This window comes from Argiope bruennichi, chromosome X2, assembly GCF_947563725.1.
Source record: "Argiope bruennichi chromosome X2, qqArgBrue1.1, whole genome shotgun sequence".
In the NCBI taxonomy this organism is placed as follows: Eukaryota; Metazoa; Arthropoda; class Arachnida; order Araneae; family Araneidae; genus Argiope; species Argiope bruennichi.
In genome coordinates, this window is record NC_079163.1 from 37,490,079 (window position 1) to 37,501,059 (window position 10,981).

The window sequence follows — 10,981 nt, forward strand, 5'->3', positions numbered from 1 at the left end:
TTCTGTATAAATTAAAAATAATTTTGACATAATTACAGAAGAATGTTTGATTAATGTTGCATAGGGCACAATATAGAAAAGGATTTAATTTTTTTTAATGAAATCATGGATTTAGAAATAATGCATTAAAAATTGGCACAATATTTTTTATTGTTTTTTTTCCTTGATTAAAAAGGAATTAGACTAGAAAACTGTGAACAATGCCTGATTAAGTTCAAGACAATTTGAAGCTCTCCCTTTGATTACAATACACAGATTCCATTTGAAACGAGAGTAAAATGGAATTTATCAAATATTTAGATTTTGTTGCCTTCAAAAGCTGAGAGAGCTGACATAATTAAAACCAATGAACACTAAAGCAAATAAGGAATATTCTTTTCAAATATGCATACAGGGTGCTGAGACCTGGTTGAAACTATTTCTTTCAGGTTTAACACAACTCTACTTGACAGTTAAGAATGTTATATTCATAACTGATTTAGTCAACATCAGAATTACTATGTACACTTGTAATTCGGAAGCATCAAAGAAAATAATTGTAGTCGTTTCTTTAGTATTGCAAAAATCTTGCTTAAAATTACAACCAAGTCTGTTTTATATAATAGGCTATAAACCCAGGTGCGCCCCTGATCTTTGCTTTAAAATATGTTAAAGATATGATTGTGACTTGTAATTAGACAACTAGGGAGGTTTGTAGGAGGAGAGGAAAAGGAGCATATAATTCCTTAATACGCCTTGTTGGATATAATACATTTTGCGAAACATCGTTATTTATCTGCCTTTAAATACTTAAACAGTAACCTTTAATTTTTACATTTTTATGATCTATTATGTTCTTTAAAGCATTTTTTTTCATGTTTTTCATTTTTTAAATTTATTTCTATTTTTAAATGATGAATCTTTTTTAAGTCGAAATCGGACATGACTAAATTAATTCAATCTTCAGATTTTTCTTCCATTTTTAAAATTTCAAAAAAACTATCAAGTCTGTATTTTGAATCGCTGCTAAGATCAGAGTTAGAGCTTCGTTATCGAGCTCTAAGGAATTCTCAGGAATACAAGAATCAGCTAAAGATTGAAGTAATACTGCAATTTTGATGCTTCTGATATTTAGGGTTTCAAGAGCGCGAATTCGTTGTTCTTAATTAGCATAAAATGCATATAAATTATTTGAATTAATATTTTCAGAACTAATTTCATTTTCCAATTAATTTTCAACCATAAATTATCACGATCGAATCTAATTTTCAAATATCAATTACTTTGGAATAATAATCGCCAGTTGGCGGAAAACTCTTTATAATTTCTCTAGTTCGTGAACCTTCAACCGTAGCTCGTAACAAATATTGAAATTTATCAAAATCCTCTGCTAGAGTTCTCATGAATTTTTACAAATTGTCTCCAGAACTAAACTTTACTCTTTAACATTACCCTCAAACTTTCGTAATTCTAACTTAAACAATTAAAACCATTTTTCAATAATAGCATTTTCAACAGAATTAATAAGTAGATTCACTATAAGTTGGATTTAAAATAGTATTTACATTTTATCAATAAGCCTTGAAGCTTTAATTTCAATTCCTATAGCTCTGTTATGAAAATCTTCAATTTTAGTGCAAATGCTAATTCAAGAAAATTCCAAGAATGCTTGTATCATTGGTGGTGACAGTAGGGGACAGGGATGCAGTTGCTCACCCCCCCCCCCTTTTCGTCAGAGAAAAATTAGTTTTGTCTGTAAAAATCTAAGCAGTTTCAGAAAAAAGATGCATAACCGGAAATCAAAGGTTCACATAATTTAAATCCTTTCTTGGTTATTTTACAAAAAAGAATCGAATTTCGTTGTAACTTGACAATGTGATTAGATGTCTAAAATTTCGTAGATTGTTATTAGATGTCCAAAATTTTGTAGATTGTGATTAGATGTCCAAAATTTTGTCCAACAGTTAGATGTCCAACTCTCTAGAATCAAGTCATTTATTTTGCTTATCTCAGGAGAGGTTATTTTCAAAGAAAGTAAGAGTTTGTAATTTTTTTCTGAAATATTCTTGTGGAGAATTATTGCACGGGTTTTGGCGGGTATTAATAGCGATACACAAAACAGTGCACCATTTTTCGATTTCTATGAGTCAAGTTGGAGAATTTTCGAGGATTATTTTATTGTATTTCTTTGAACCAGAATGGCTCATCATCAGCAAAGAAGCAATTGAGGATATGGTTCATTTTAAGGGTGACCCTAATGTATAGCTTATAAAGTAAGGAGCTAAGTATACTTTCTTGAAACGTTCCGGTATTGATGAGACCATCTGCATAGGCAGTGTGGTTTATTTTAATTTGAAATTTTCAAATTTTCAAAAAAAAAAAAAAAAAAGAATGAGAATTTCATTAAGGCAACATGGTAAATTTTTGGGAATAAGCTTGTAGATCGAACCATTGTACCACATACCATTAAAGGTTTTGAAAACATCAAGAAAAATATCGCCTGTGTAAAAGTTTTAGTTGAAGCTGTGAATGATACATTTAATTGCCATATTACTCGTATTGTCATCTGGTATAATTTGTTGTTCGTTGCATTGAGTCTTTAATCTATTAAAGAAAAACTTTTTTGAGAGTGCCAGGAAGTTTTAGGTTTTGCCCAGGTTTTAGAAGCATGAGGACCTGTGCTATTTTCCCTGAATAAGGGAAATAAGGCTGTTTCAGACATTTATTAAATACTAGCCGCCTTTGACGACCAGCCTGTTCGCCAATCTTAATGTTCGTTAAAATTTTAATAATTAAATATTTTATACAATTTCTACTTTAATAGCTTCTTCATCAAAATATTTTAAAACTTCAAATTTTGATTGTCATATAATTCATTCATAATATTATAAAGGCCTTCAGTCATAATGTAATATGTATCTCTCATTTTTTGTTAGCACCCGTAAAATTTATGCTTTAAATTAAAGTGGAAAGAATTAATCTTCAATTAATATAATAATATTTTTTACTGAAACAAAGTATTTTTTTTATAATCTGATTACTGAAAATAGAGTCACTCAGCGTTTAAACTTTATGGGCACTAAAGAATATCTTTTTTAATTTATGTAATATCTCAAGAGTTTGTCAACAAAATTTTCTTAGATTCATTATGAACAGATCGATTAATTAACAATGTTTAAATTTAAATGCATCAAACACTAAGAAAATAAAACGAATCGTTTAAAATAAACGGTTGAAAACAGGTTTTAAAAAAACTACTTAAAAAACGATGTACTTAAAACTATAAGCATATACAAAAAATATATAACTAACATAAATACAATTTACTTACAAAAACATGCGACTAACTCAAAAATAATTTAAATCATCCATTGATAACCGTTGTCATGGCAACAATCAGAACAGAATGCGCATGCGTGAATTTTCTTCCCCAGTTACGTAATGCAAATACGTGATTTTTTCTACGCCAGTTGGAGTAACGCTATGCGGATTAGAAATTTTTAATTTCCTTTATTCTGTTTTATTTTAATTCAAAAGTACTTCAGAATGAATCTGAAAGATCGATTAATTAACAATGTTTAATTTTAAATGCATCAAACATTAAGAAAATAAACAAAATCGATTGAAATAATCCGCCGAAAAATTTTAACCCTAGCCTCATTACTGTTGGGAGAAAAAAAAAATTGAAGCCTTTCTCATTTGGCGGTGGGGAAAATGGAAGATTTTTTTGGCGGGAAAGTTAGTTTTTAATTAATAATTAAAATTCTAATTAAAAATTCGAAAAAAGGAACCCTAGGTGCACATTCCCAACCTCCAAGGTATACATGTACCAAATTTGGTAACTGTAGGTCAAACGGTCTGGCATGTAGAGCGCCAACACACACACACACACACACATTGAGCTTTATTATAAGTATAGATTTTAACACTATAAATGATATAATTTATGAGTAACATTTTGAGTGCTTTATTCGAAATGAAATCTGTTCCATTTGCTTTTTCTGCGTTGATCTCCTTGTGGATGGTGGGGATTTCATTAGTTAAGTTTCATTAGAGTTTAAGAGTGCTATTCGTTTTTGAGTTTTTAATGAATTTGTTGACAACATAATTTATTTTTGAAATATGATAGTTATCATTAAGATCCAGATTAGGCTGAAAGCAGTTTTCAAGGAAGAATTTGATGCCCAGGGATGTATATTGCGTTGTCAAACAGTATTTTATCACTCCTCTTGATTGTACGATGCAAATTTGTATTCACAGTCTAATTAATTTCGCCCGTTAGTGATACATAAAAATAAAAACGTATACTATTTTGCTATTGGCGATCCCTGAACATATAGTGGAGACAAAAAATGTCTAATAAATACCGAAAAAACGGTATTTAAACTTGTGAATACCGGTATTACAAAATTGTACACATGGCTCAAAATACAGGTATTCGGTATACCGGTATAGCAATCCCTAATTGTGTCATTTCCATTACGGAGGAGGCAGATGGCTGCGGGATCTTTTAGTTTGGGGTAATATCGAGATCAGTGGTTACCCGCGCATTTTAGGTAATCTTGGTTTTTCTTGTGCATTGACTGGTATTGTGTAAGAAGTCCTGAAATTTGTTGCATTGACATAGATTTTGCTTTCTTCTTAGGGATTCAAAGGCACTATAATATAGCCAATAGAAAGAAGATGGTAGATTTTTTTTAATGTTGGTGTACATGGTAAGACAACAAAGGAAAAAAACAAAGTTTACGTTTAGCTGTCTATGCTTTAAAACATGGCATAATTTGGTGGCTCAATTTAACCAAAATAGAGCTCTTGCGCCAGTAATATCCAACAAACCAATGGCATTACATTATTCTGGGACAAAGTTTTCATCTCTTAGTCCTTGCATGATGAGATTTATGCCATAGTTGGCTGGTAGATTTCTGATTACGATTTTAATCTTTTTCTCATCTTTGAGCTGATAGATGTGTGACAAGTAGGGACGGCGAATATTTTACGAACGGTTTTTATGTAATCAATATCAAAAAGTCACAACTGCCAGTGATCAATTCTTTTCAAAGGGAAGTGTGAATCAAATCCTTCACTTCACATGATTTTACTGGTGATATTTCGATTACAGGTCTTGAATCACGATAGAAAATAACAATCGATACGATCTGTCCAATGAAAGCTAAACGACAAGAATTCAGTCATGCGTAGGGAAAGTCCCATTGCCTTTATGGCGATGGTCGTAAATCTGCCATCTTACCCATTGTAGGACCACTCTCACCTGTGGATGTCGATCGGTTACTTCTCGCAAATTGTCGGTAAAATGAAAAAATCTCGAAAACTACAAGTGAGGAGAAAAACACCAAAATGCGGGGGACTCAAAGCATGCACATTCCAGGAAAAGAGCCCCCCCCCTCCCCATTGTTGTTGCAGGACTTACTGGTCGCATGCAGAGAGTTTCCCATTTCACGAAAAGTTAGACGAAAGCTGAAAGCAATAAGCTGCTTATCTCATTGTGCAAATGCGTAAACCAGATGTTTTTTGTACTTAAGTCTCCACAGAAAAATACATATTTTCTTAAAGAGGTTTTTACAGATATTCAATTTTTGAAACAAATTTCATATATAATATTCTCTAAATGGATATAAACGCCATAATTACTGTCATGCATTTAATATTTTTCCATGACTGAAACAATTTAATATTCACATAATTAAATCGTTCGTGCTCGGTTAGCGCTAGATTTCCGCTTCTGCCAGAGACTGCCCAATTTTTTTAAAACCAACAAATGATTAATTTTTAAGTCCTTCTAAATATAAAAGTGATATTTTATATAACTTGCCTTTGATAAATTTCCCTTCATAGATTTTTAAAAACATCTGGAGTGTGATACATACAAATTCATCCAAATGTCTATACTTTTTTTAACGTATAACAGGAAATCTAAATGTTGGCATAAAGTATACATCAATGTTTTTTATACATCATCAGTAATATTGTTGGCAATGTGATAAAGAAAACAGTTTCGTTTGTTTTACTGTAATATTAATTTCATTTTCAGTGTAACGTGAATTTCTCCTTAGCGGAAAAAAATTATAATGTTCGCATTAAAATTATTTTTTAAAACTCATTTCTTTTTCTTTTTCTCAATAAATATTTTTTTCTTTCAAATATTTTTAATTGTAATGCAAATAAATAAATTGCTACTTTAACATTTTTTTTTTTTTTTTTTTTTGCTAAAAATTGTTTGAGTGCTACATAACAGTTAAATGAAATCATTGGTTTTGTAGAGTCGAAAATATAATAACTCCTACATTTGCTATAAAGTTATTTCAAGAAAATGCCAAAATATTTGAAAATGATAATGAAATTTCTGAACATAAAAGAAGATGAATCAATGAAAAAGCTTTGTAACCCACTTTTAGAGTGCCAGTCATTTATATCCCAGTGTATAATGTTTACATATTAATTTTATTAGAACTGCAATTTATTTTTTCAGATAAAGCTTCAATAAGAGAAACTCTCATTGAGTATATTAAAAAAAAAAATCCTTCATTACAAAATATTTATTAGCAAAATGAAAGAATCTTCAAATTACCATTTTTAAATGTTAAAATAAATGTTACTGTTGCAACGGGAAACGAACAAACTTGATTTTTTTTCGTAGTTTCCTGTAATTCCTCTTTTTTTATTTGCTTTTTTTTATATATATGATGCATCTGTTCATTTCCGGTCTGGTGGCGCCAGAAGGGATTATTATTTATATTGGTTTTTTTGTAATTTACTAGTTGTCGATTAGAACTCCTAAAGGAGTGCTTGTATTTTAATAATCTGCATTAAAAATGTTAAAATGTTAAAGAAAACGTCCTCACTGCTTTTGTCATGTGGTCAGTAGAGAAGCTATTGGATATTTTTAGTGTAGGCAAGCTCTATCCCGGACACTCTGGTTCGAACTTTGTTCAGCAGAAAGGTATGTGGATTCTTTTTTGTTGATCAGTAGTAATTAAAGAACATCAAATCAGCAATAGTTACATTTAAAATAAATTTCTGTTATAAATTTCTAAACTATGTTTCATAAAAATTTTTTTAACGAATTGGTATCGTGTATATGGAAGGCATAGCTAAATGCGGTGTTTGTGACTCTGAAAACTTAAAAAGTTTTTAGGAGTTAAAGATACTTAACGCAAATGATAATATATCATTTCGCTAATATCAATAATAATTATATATAATAACATTAATAATTTCACTTTTAAAAATAAATCTATAATTTCAAAATATTGTTCAACAAAACCATGAAAGGTTTTAAAGATCGTAATTTATAAAAGTCTCATCCAACCTTTGTGTATTTTACCTTTTAACCAAGTAATAGAGTAGAAATTCCAATGAACCTCAGTGAATTCTCAATGCAGTGCGTAAATAAATTATGTCATCCATCTTTAAAAATTAGAATTAAAAAATAGACATTATAAACATAAAAATTATATTTCTCAAAATATAATTTTAAGAGTAAGAAGCCTACAAAATGAGTATAAAATCCGTTATGCTTTGCTTATTCTATTCATCTACAGTTTTTTTCCAGTTGCAGAGGAGAAGCAAATTGATTTTTTTTCTACGATGAATGAAATCCATCTATAAAAGTATATACTTTACATGAAAATTTTTTCATACGATAAAATTTTTTAACTTATTTTCAAAATATGTGGAATAGAACAAGAGTATAATTTTTGTGGTAAATGACGCGGAAAATAAATAGCATTGCAAAGAAAATATACATTTCAAAAAAATGTATTAGTATCGCATGGAATGTCATGATAAATACCAGAAAATGCTTTGTTATCAAAAACTACAGAAATAAAATAGAATTATTAAAAACTCTAGCTGTAAATTCAAGTGAAATGATTAAAATTTCAAAGAAATGAATTTCAAGTTTCCTCCCCATTGTTATTTTTACCTCGCATATTGAAAAATAAAATGCATCGTATTCATGATCATTAAAAATTAATATAAAATCTATATTTCTCAATTAATGTAATAAAAAGTCATCGGTTGAGCCAATCGAATTCCATTTAAATACGATGTTAATATAAAATATAAATCTGAAATAGGCAGGTATATTGTAAGTGGAAAAGAAATAAAATGAGTCTTGAATTTCCATCAATACCAAACCACAAAAGAACAATTTCCCGACAAGTGACATTATGTGGCCGAAAGTTAAGAAGTCTGACCCAACACATGCGAAAGAAGAAGTGACCCCCTGTAGGAGAACAAGAAACTTCAGAAACAGACTTTCAGCTTCAGGGAAGTCATTCTCACACCTCCTTAATTGAGGCCATAAAGGGAGAAATCTATGAATGGGTTGAAAAGTGAATGGACCGACTATTCTTCGAATTACAGTATCATTGTAATCATTCGAAAACGCATATCACTGAAATTGGAGTTATTCACAGGAAAGTGTTTGTAAGTGTGAAGTCGTTCTTAGTATTGGAGACTTGACCTTTTGGCATAAGGATAATTTTTAATTGCCTCTTAAATAAGCTTCCATTGGCGTTCTTTATTGGCGCCATCTATTGACAGAATATAGAACTAAAGTGAAATCTTTAAAGAAGTTATATTTTTTTTTTATTTCAGTTTTTTTTTAGAAAATACTTAACTTAAATAAATAAATAAAATAAATGATTTTGAATAGAATTAAAATTAAAAAGTAGGTTTAAATAGATAAATTAAGTCAACATACTTTACTTAAATAAATTAATTAAGTATTAATTACAATTAATAATTTTTTTATTAATACTAATTAATATTTTTTAATTAAAAGTTTGACTGAAAAGCAGTTATTTGGAATAAATATTGTTACGAATCCTTGATGCGGCTTCCCAGCATAGTTGGTTCCATAGGAGGTCCCAGAGCTCGGCGACAATTTGGCGATTTGGCAACGAATTTGGCGACCTAGGCGCCAAAATAGATTATACCCGAAACATCGAGAATTTTCCCGATCCGTCCAGTAGGAACCGAGTTACGCCTCGAACGTTCCTGATTGGTTGAGAGGCTTCTAGCCCCGCCTCCTAAGACCTATAAAAGGAACTGCAGCTGCTGGGGAGTGACGATGAATTGGGTCATGAACCAGATCGGAGAGTAGTCGGAACCGACGTTAAAGAACTGGCCTTCCAGAGATAAGCGGAGCAGCGACGGAGTGAAGCTAGTGCTGAACTAAGCTGTGTGCTACTGTCTGCAGTAGAGTCTGTTGTATGCTGCTGTTTTGTATGCTGCACGCCTCGGCTGAAGATAATCGTCTTCTGTGCTGTATATAGTTGTCGTCTTTGTGCTGTCCTGTGTGTCTTCGTGTAAATAAACGTTGTTGTTTTATTTTCTACTGCCGCCTGGTGATTGAGCGTTCTTCACACCATATAACCCCCACTATCCAAACGAACCCCGGGAAATTTCTTAATAATATTTAAAAATAACAATAATAAAAATATTTGTTATTCAAAAATTTCTTGGATTATGCATCTCTAGTTTCTTCTGAGAAAATTTGAGCTGAATTGCGATTCTCTTGAGAACTATCCTTGACCAAGTTGTCTTCAGATAATCATCTTCTCTTTGCAACTTTTTTTTAACTAGTTTTTTCTTGTCTGGAAGACATTCTTTTGCTACATTGTTCTTTGAAATCATGTTCCAAATTGGCACTGTCTGTTATCGTAAATGCATGTTGCATCTAGATATCATACTCAATGTCTATAATGACGGTTGTGCCTTAAGTGTCACTCTCTCGAGTTCACTCTTCTCTCTCCGGGGAGAAGTGAGCATTTTAATTTAACCAATTAAAATCATGACTGCCTTCTTCTAATTTTTAATTTATTTCTGAACTTATATATCATTATTCTGAATGCATATTTGTATTAGCTTCAGACATTTATTAGCATTTGAAGTGAATTTTCTTGCATTAAGTCAAAGGAAGAATAAAAATTACTTCTAATAATAATATTTTCAACGGAAAGTTTTGCATTGTGTTAGTTTTACAATGGTACTGATGATAGGAGTTCGATATTAATCCGTTACAGAAATGCTATTTTTTTTATTATACCAAATACCGAACATTGGAGATATTAGTTTCTCGCTCAGTTAGTGTTTTCAGTAGTTTTTTAGTTAAAATGTGGGAACTTCTTATTTCACAAACATGGTGTTAAATTTCCTTGCAGTCAATGTTAAAATCTTCAAGATTTTCGAAAAGCAAATGGTGTATATTTATTTCATTCCAAAAAATAATTTAAAATAGATCATCAGATCATTTGAGTCAAATGATTATTTGAAATTTTGATAATCGAAGCATATAACATTTCTTAATTAATTTGCATTAAATAAAGCAAAATAAAATTCATCTGAATAAAAACATGTGTCACACACTGTAGTAAAATTTTCAAAAATTGATAATAAAAAAAAGAATTAAATGTTGACATACATTTTGAGCAGAAGTCTTTGAAATATATAATTTAAAAATTTTTTTTATAAGATTTCGAAAAATATCCCTACCATCCTTCAAGTAAATGTGTCAAATAAATTTGATTATATAATCAACGCCCCTTTCGATAGGCGTAGAAGCTATCATGTCGTATAATTTCAGCTATCCCTTCATCCTACATTACATTCTCAAACTGTTAAATATTTGTGCCCCATAAATAAGAATTGAAAAATATATATACGAACATAAAAGGTATTTTCGGTTAAAAATCAATGCATCTTAAATGTAGTATTTGTAATTGAAGAATAAAACATTTTAAACTTATATTATTCAAAAAAATTAGTAGATGAAATTTTTACTTTATAATAAAATATAAACATACCTTGTATATTCTAGCAAGCAGTCCAGTTTCCCAATTATATGATGCATTGAAACGCATTATAAATTTAATATCTTTTTCGGAAATATGCTTATATCTGTCATTTTCTTTAAACCAAAATTTGAGTAAATTACTTTTTTTTTTTTACTCATCCATGAGTTTTTTGTCACATGAAA